Source organism: Periplaneta americana, chromosome 13 (assembly GCF_040183065.1).
Source record: "Periplaneta americana isolate PAMFEO1 chromosome 13, P.americana_PAMFEO1_priV1, whole genome shotgun sequence".
Lineage (NCBI taxonomy): Eukaryota > Metazoa > Arthropoda > Insecta > Blattodea > Blattidae > Periplaneta > Periplaneta americana.
The window spans coordinates 147,057,474-147,064,938 of NC_091129.1; positions in this window are offsets into that span (position 1 = coordinate 147,057,474).

Here is a 7,465-nt window from a genome sequence, read left to right on the forward strand (position 1 = left end):
TAGTTAGTGCCTTTAAAAATGTAAGCCTACAGTAGTGATGAGCCAGAAATACATAAGATTTCCAGACTTTCTTCTACACGATTTTGTAGACAAATAACACTACTCCTTGAGAAAGAGGCAAGAGACGTCGCACTCAAGGAAGTAAATAAAATGGAGAAACACATTCAAGATCTTAGGCCAAGAAGAAAAGAAATTCCTAGGTACCAAGAAAAAGGCAGTGACAAGTGAATTTAGATTGGAAATGGGACTATTAGTTGATCGTCCTATACCAGAATAATGGTAATACAGGGTGAACCAGCCAGGGCTAGAATTCTAACCGTACTCACGGCGGCTGATTCATACGTAACGACGCTACCATATGCGGAGGATTCGTTCCATGCTTTTGCGGTTAGTATTGTGTAATGATGTACTGACCGAATTCACAATTCATGTTCGAAATGACGTCCTTGTGATATCTAGCAGGCTGCACATCTCATGAAGACATGTCCAGCAACTCGCCGCAGTTAGTTCTCCGAAATAGCTCGAATTTCGTGCCGGATATTTTATTTGGGTTCCTCAAGTGAATGTGGGTTATTCGCGTAAAATGTACTTTTAACCACTGAGGTGGAACCATGCTTGTCACTATAAAAATAAGCTAGAGCCAAGTAGTCCATCATAAACTGAGTGTTGGGACCACACGCAAAACCTAAGTCTGCTCTGATAATCGGGTTCCGTTAATCTCTGAACTACAAGAAATTTTGTAAGGTTTTAACACAGTCTACTATATACAGTCGCGAAGCTTGAGGTGATTTTTTGCAAATCTCGTGATAAAGCGCTCCAAGCGGTTAGCAACTAGAAACAATAGACTGTCCACGGTCGACTTTGGACTGTGTCTTATTTCCATCGAGTGTTAGTTCGTTGCGTATTTCACATTGATGCTTGTGAAATGTTCGTTATTGGTTGTAATGAAAATGTTAATGGCTAAAATAAAATAATTGGAATAATAATATTTTCTAGAGACGTAGAAAAATTAAGTTTGTTTTAATGAAATTTATTTATCACGTTTTATTTTCAATTCTGGTGGGATTATTATTGCTTAGGCCTACTTTTTTCTTCAAAGGATATGTTTTTAATTATAGCTGTTAATTTTGTTGTTATTTTTATTTGTTACTTTACTAGAGACGTAGAAAAAGTCTGTTACAATAAAATTTATTGATCACGTTTTATTTCCAATTCTGGTGTGATTATTATTGCTTAACCTCATCCCACTTTGTTAACTACGTAAGCCTACACTACAAGTACCGGTACACGTAAGTTACTCCATTAATTCATATTTCCATTATTATTGTTGTAAAGGGAAATGCAAATTAATATTTATTGGTTTCATAGTTCATTATCGCTATAATCTTGAATGAGTGAAGCGATTATAGTAAATTTCAGTTCGTTTGCACAAACAAACATAATATTAACCTATTTCTTGCAGGTACCTTCGAGTTTATGGTGAAATTTAATATACTTCATCAAAATAATAAATTAACTTTATGCATTTAATATTTCAATAATGGAAGGAAGGTGTTAATTTTTCCAAAAGAACACGACAACGAAAGTGTAACATATTTTGTCGTCTGCTAGGAGAGAGATCTGCGATGATTAGGCGATAGTAGCGATCCTAGTGGTGGGCAACTACCCATGTTTGTATTTTTACTACATATTGAGCTTCGCGACTGTATACGAGTACAGTAGACTGTGGTTTTAATTTTAATTGTTTCGTACATCTTATCATTGTAGACTGTGACACCCCTACCTGCTGAGCTACTACGCGGGATGATGTCGTAGGACTTCTGTCTATTCAGTGGCCAATTTCATCTAACATGTCCTCAGTGAGAACATGCTTCACACATGTTCGTTTCTTATCCAATACTGATCCAGTTTTACGAAATTTATTCACTAAATTGAAAAGTATATTCTATTATCCATGTGCTAAAAAGGATAAATGTTCATCTTCCCTCTTGCTTAAAAAAGTCCCTTGTGCAGACCCTTGTATTTCCCTATTTTGACTATGCTGACATTTTACTGACTGACCTTTCCAGCGACAACAAAATGAAACTTCAACGTGCTCATTTGTGTGTTCGTTTTGTAAGCAATGTTCGTAAATATGATCATATTACCCCATCCCTGGAAGCAATAGGTTGGCTTAAACTAGATAAGAAAAGAAATTTACATTCACTTCTCTTTCTCTTCGAAATCTTGAACTCTTCTATTCCTTCGTATCTGTCGTCTCGCTTCACTTACCTTTCTTCCCACCACAATCTGAACACACGCTCTCGCCATGAAACAATACTAACAATACCATCCCATCGCACCTCCTCATACTCATCCTCTTTCACAATAGCCCTGCCAAGACTCTGGAATTCGTTACCTGCTAGCATCAGGGACTGTCGAAATAAAATTCAATTCAAACGCAAACTTTCTAGGCACTTGGTCAGTAATTGAGACTCGTTCAGACATGGTTTCTTGTAAATAGTTCTTTTAATCTACCACAAAATATCTCAATATCCGGTAATTTCATCACTATAGAATTTTGTTATTCTAGGTTTAATTTGTAATTTAGTAAATACAAAAATATTCTTTGTTCTTAACTTCTATGATAAAATGTCTAGCTTTCATTAATCAGGTATTCTTGTCGTACTTTAATTTTTATTGTAATTGTAATTGTAAATTTAATATTAATTGTAATCTTATTGTTCATGTTATAGTTGTATTCCCCTGGTAGAGGGGCAGAGAAGGCCTGACGGCCTTATCTCTACCAGGTTAAATAAATCTAAATCTAAAAAAAAAATCTAAATTGTAAATAATTGCTTTAGAAGACTCTGGCGAATCAGGGAATGACTGACGAAAGTTTGTTACAACTGTTCTCCAAGATTCGTATTTCACAAAGTTGTCGTAAATAAACACGGGTTGTTCAAGGCTATATTTCATAATGGACACACTACTGCTCTCTGAATGTACGGTATACAGCTGCACCCTCACTGTGTGAACGTGTTTACGTAACTAAACACGAAACGTACGCGAGCAAGAGATCTGATCACTGAGATAGCGCAGCAGTTATTGGCGGACCATGGGATCTGTGCCCCTTCAGCGCTGTTATCGTTCTTGAAAAAGTTAACGCCTGTACTCACTCCATTCCACCCGCTTTCCTCCCACCACGTTAAACAGCAGGCCACGAACCTTGCCGAATAGGGATGTTGTCAAACTTCCGACAAACGGTTATCATAAATAACTGGTCCTCCATGCTACAATATTATTTCTTTCAATCAAAATACATCTTGTATTTCTACATTTTTTAAACCTAAATCCCATGTCTCGAATCACTTTCCGTAGTTTTTCTCTCCAACCTTGGAAATCATTGCTTCTCTCGCAAGCTTCAGTAATTTCTTCAATGTTGAAACCTCTTTCTGAACGGTATAAAATTCTTGTACCTTTCTTCTTAAAATACATCGGTTCATATCATCTACAATAATTAAAAGTTCCCTTGGTCTGTTCTTCTGTGATGATTCTAGCTTTCCATCTCCTGCACAGACTCCCTCTTGCCTGATTTTCTTTATTAGGAGTTCTGACCTATCTGTATAAATTACATAAAATGTTGTACGATGAAAGAGTAATGGAACGGAGAAAAATTCTCTCCGGCGCCGGGACTTGAACCCGGGTTTTCAGCTCTACGTGCTGATGCTTTATCCACTAAGCCACACCGGATACAACTCCGACGCCGGTTAGAATCGTCTCAGATTAAGCTCCAACTCTTGGGTTCCCTCTAGTGGCCGCCCTCTGCACTACGTCATAGATGTCTATGAACGCAGGACCGAAGTCCACACATGTGCTGAGGTGCACTCGATATGAGTGACTAGTTGGCCGGGATCCGACGGAATAAGCGCCGTCTTAAATCACGAAGTGATTTACGCATATCATATATATTATTTTAATGTACCGAAGTACATATGATATTTCCATGCAGATATTCTGCGTCATCATACGATGAAAGAGTAATGGAACGGAGAACAATTCTCCCCGGCGCCGGGACTTGAACCCGGGATTTCCGCTCTACGTGCTGATGCTTTATTCACTAAGCCACACCGGATACAACTCCGACGCCGGTTAGAATCGTCTCAGATTAAGCTCCAACTCTTGGGTTCGTGATTTAAGACGGCGCTTATTCCGTCGGATCCCGGCCAACTAGTCACTCATATCGAGTGCACCTCAGCACATGTGTGGACTTCGGTCCTGCGTTCATAGACATCTATGACGTAGTGCAGAGGGCGGCCACTAGAGGGAACCCAAGAGTTGGAGCTTAATCTGAGACGATTCTAACCAGCGTCGGAGTTGTATCCGGTGTGGCTTAGTGGATAAAGCATCAGCACGTAGAGCTGAAAACCCGAGTTCAAGTTCCGGCGCCTAAGAGAATTTTTCTCCGTTCCATTACTCTTCCATCGTATGATGACGCAGAATATCTGCATGGAAATATCATATGTACTTCGGTACATTAAAATAATATATATAAAATGTTGTATTATTAGTATTAGTTAAATAAGTAATTTTAGTATGTAATCAATTGAAATAAAATAAGCCTCACCTGTGATATCAGTTGCTCTTTTCGTTCCTGATTTATAGGAAACAGATATTGACCGGTTTGTTTCTCTTCATCGCAAAATGCTATTACGTACGTGCTTAATAATATTTCTTTTGCCACTCCGTGCTACAGTATTCATGTTGAGTTGACAACACTGGACTGCAAGTGCAAATATTGTAAACTGTCCCGCAAGAAGGCCAAAATTGTGAGTAGTGGGGGACAGAAAGGGAGAGAGATAGAAAAGAGAGAGATAGGAATGCAGGGAGGGAAATGAATTACCGAGGCTGAGAGGATTCAGTTCGCATATCTTACGGGGCCACAGATCCGATGGTCCGACTATACTACGCATACGACTTTCCGCTGTTGCCGGTCTAGCCCTGGTCGACTCACTCTGTATAAGTGGTGGCAACATCGCAGACCAGTTTTTAAAATATCCAGAATTATCTATAAGACAATTTTGCCTCATTCTGCGCGCAATATCAAGCAGCTTTGCAATTAATCTTGAGACCTTTAATCCATTTTAATATGATACAAGAAACCTGTACTTATTGCTGTGTCCATGGCACTACTTACCGGTCATTGTACATAAATTCATGATGGAAATACCAGTAGAAATGCTAATTGAAGAAACACAAGAGGCTAGACATAAGGATGTGGAGAGGTTCCATGGACAAGTGCGAAAAAAAAGAGACATGAAGAGTTCGCGGGGAAAACGATGAATGTCACATTTCTGTTAAGGATTAGATAATGATCTAATTGAGTCTATAACTGCAAGATGTAGTGCTGTTTCTATAGAAAATAAAAGGAAAGGATTATTGTATTCGTGGTGATAATTCTCCTTTTCACCATTTTTCATAAGAACAACATTAAATTTCGTAGTGATCCATTGAATTAGATAATGACATCAACCTTAACAAAACTGTGACATTCATCGTTTTTCCCGCGAGCTCTTCACATGTAAAATATTCTTAACCTGCTTCCTGTAACATTGAATCTCCTAATATTTAGCATTGCTCCTTTACTCAACAAGAAACAAGAACTTCTACCATAAGAAGTGAAAAATTTCTTGAATGAACATGAAATATAAATACTAAAAGAAAAGGAAAAACACACAAAAGAAGAATAAAAAAATTGATGATGATGAGGCAAAGAAAGAGAAGGAGAAGCACACCTGGAGGAGATGATCAGAGCAAAGGAAAATTTAAATTTTAAATTATGTTTTATTTAACGACGCTCGCAACTGCAGATATTATACAGCGTCGTCGGTGTGCCGGAATTTTGTTCCGCAGGAATTCTTTTACATGCCAGTAAATCTACTGAAATGAGCCTGTTGCATTTAAACACACTTAAGGGGACACTCAACTATATTTTGGAACTTTTTTCCTATTTGACCAATCTTTTTCAAATTTGGAGATAAAGTTTAATATACACATGGAAAGTAACATGCAAAATCTCAGCTCATTAGATCCAATACTTTTCAAAATAAAATATATTTCAATTTTTAATCAATCATTAATTGAAATATCACTTTTAATTATCATTTTTTTATTTTTTGGCTTTGTGCATTTGACTGTGACTTCTCAATGAATAGGGGAAGAATTCTGCGTATTGATTTAGTTCTGTCACGTAAATTAGTGTAGAAATTTAATTTTTCATTTCTATGACACTTTTTCTCCAATTTTTAAGTTGAGTGTCCCCTTAAATGCCATCGACCTGGGCCTGGATCGAATTCGCTATGAAAATTTGAATTCTAATAATGCGGGTATGTACGATTGGCAACACTGACTATTATCTTCGTCATCTATTCATAGAAGTAATAACTAAAGAAGCCACACTTACACCAACAAATTATCGATCACTATCGATTACTAGAGTCAGATATCTTTTAGTATCAGTGTACAAAATGCATCGAAGAATCAACACAAACAATATTCAAAGCATAGCTAAGTTAGGCAAGCCTTTGTGCACAAATGTGATTGTGGATGATTCGGCAAATAGGTTTGACTTATTTACATTAATACAGTTATTCTTGTCCAATATATTAATACTACTTCAATAAACTACCTAATATTAATAACGAAAACAAATTACATATAAGCTAGTGATGTCCATTTTTTGGCGTTATGGGATAACTGACTCTTAATTAGCCATTAAATTGTCCTTCATTATAAATTGAACTTCAGGCTGTAGCTTGTCCCTCGTCGGCTTGCCTCAGTATTGCTAGATACGAATATGAGGACCTCATAATCTGCCAAGAGAGACAAGAAATGTAAAAATGAACAACATAGAAAAAATGCATACAAAGTACGATAATGTTTACATTCATAAATATGCAGTGATTGATGACAGGACACTCATAATTATCTATTACATGCTTAATTATAGATAATGCAGTGCGAGCGAGAAGTTTCTCCGCAGTGCTTCTGTAGCCACGGTGCAGCCGAGAATCCACTAGGCAGAGAATTTAAGTGGCAGCACTGGCCGCTAAGGATATGATTGACTGGGGATGTGAGGTTGTCAAACCGGAATTAATAGGGAAGTGTCAACTTTCTACAAGATTACGTACCAGCTGTCTACAGGATTACTGTAACTAATGGAGCTGCGGAGGGACTTTTGGATCGCACTGTATTAATTGCTTGCAAATTGTGTCCTGAGTTTCTGCAAACTGAATTTGGAGTAGTAAAAGCAAGTAAGTTATAAAATAGCAATGAAGGTGTAAATACTGACGTTTCTTACAATATTCTAATTTCGTTATCAACAAACAACAGGGCGATGGATGGCACGGAGAAATGAGAGAAACAAGGTACAGAAATATCTTTAATGATGGGGATTTTCAAAAATATTACTCAGTAGTGGACATGA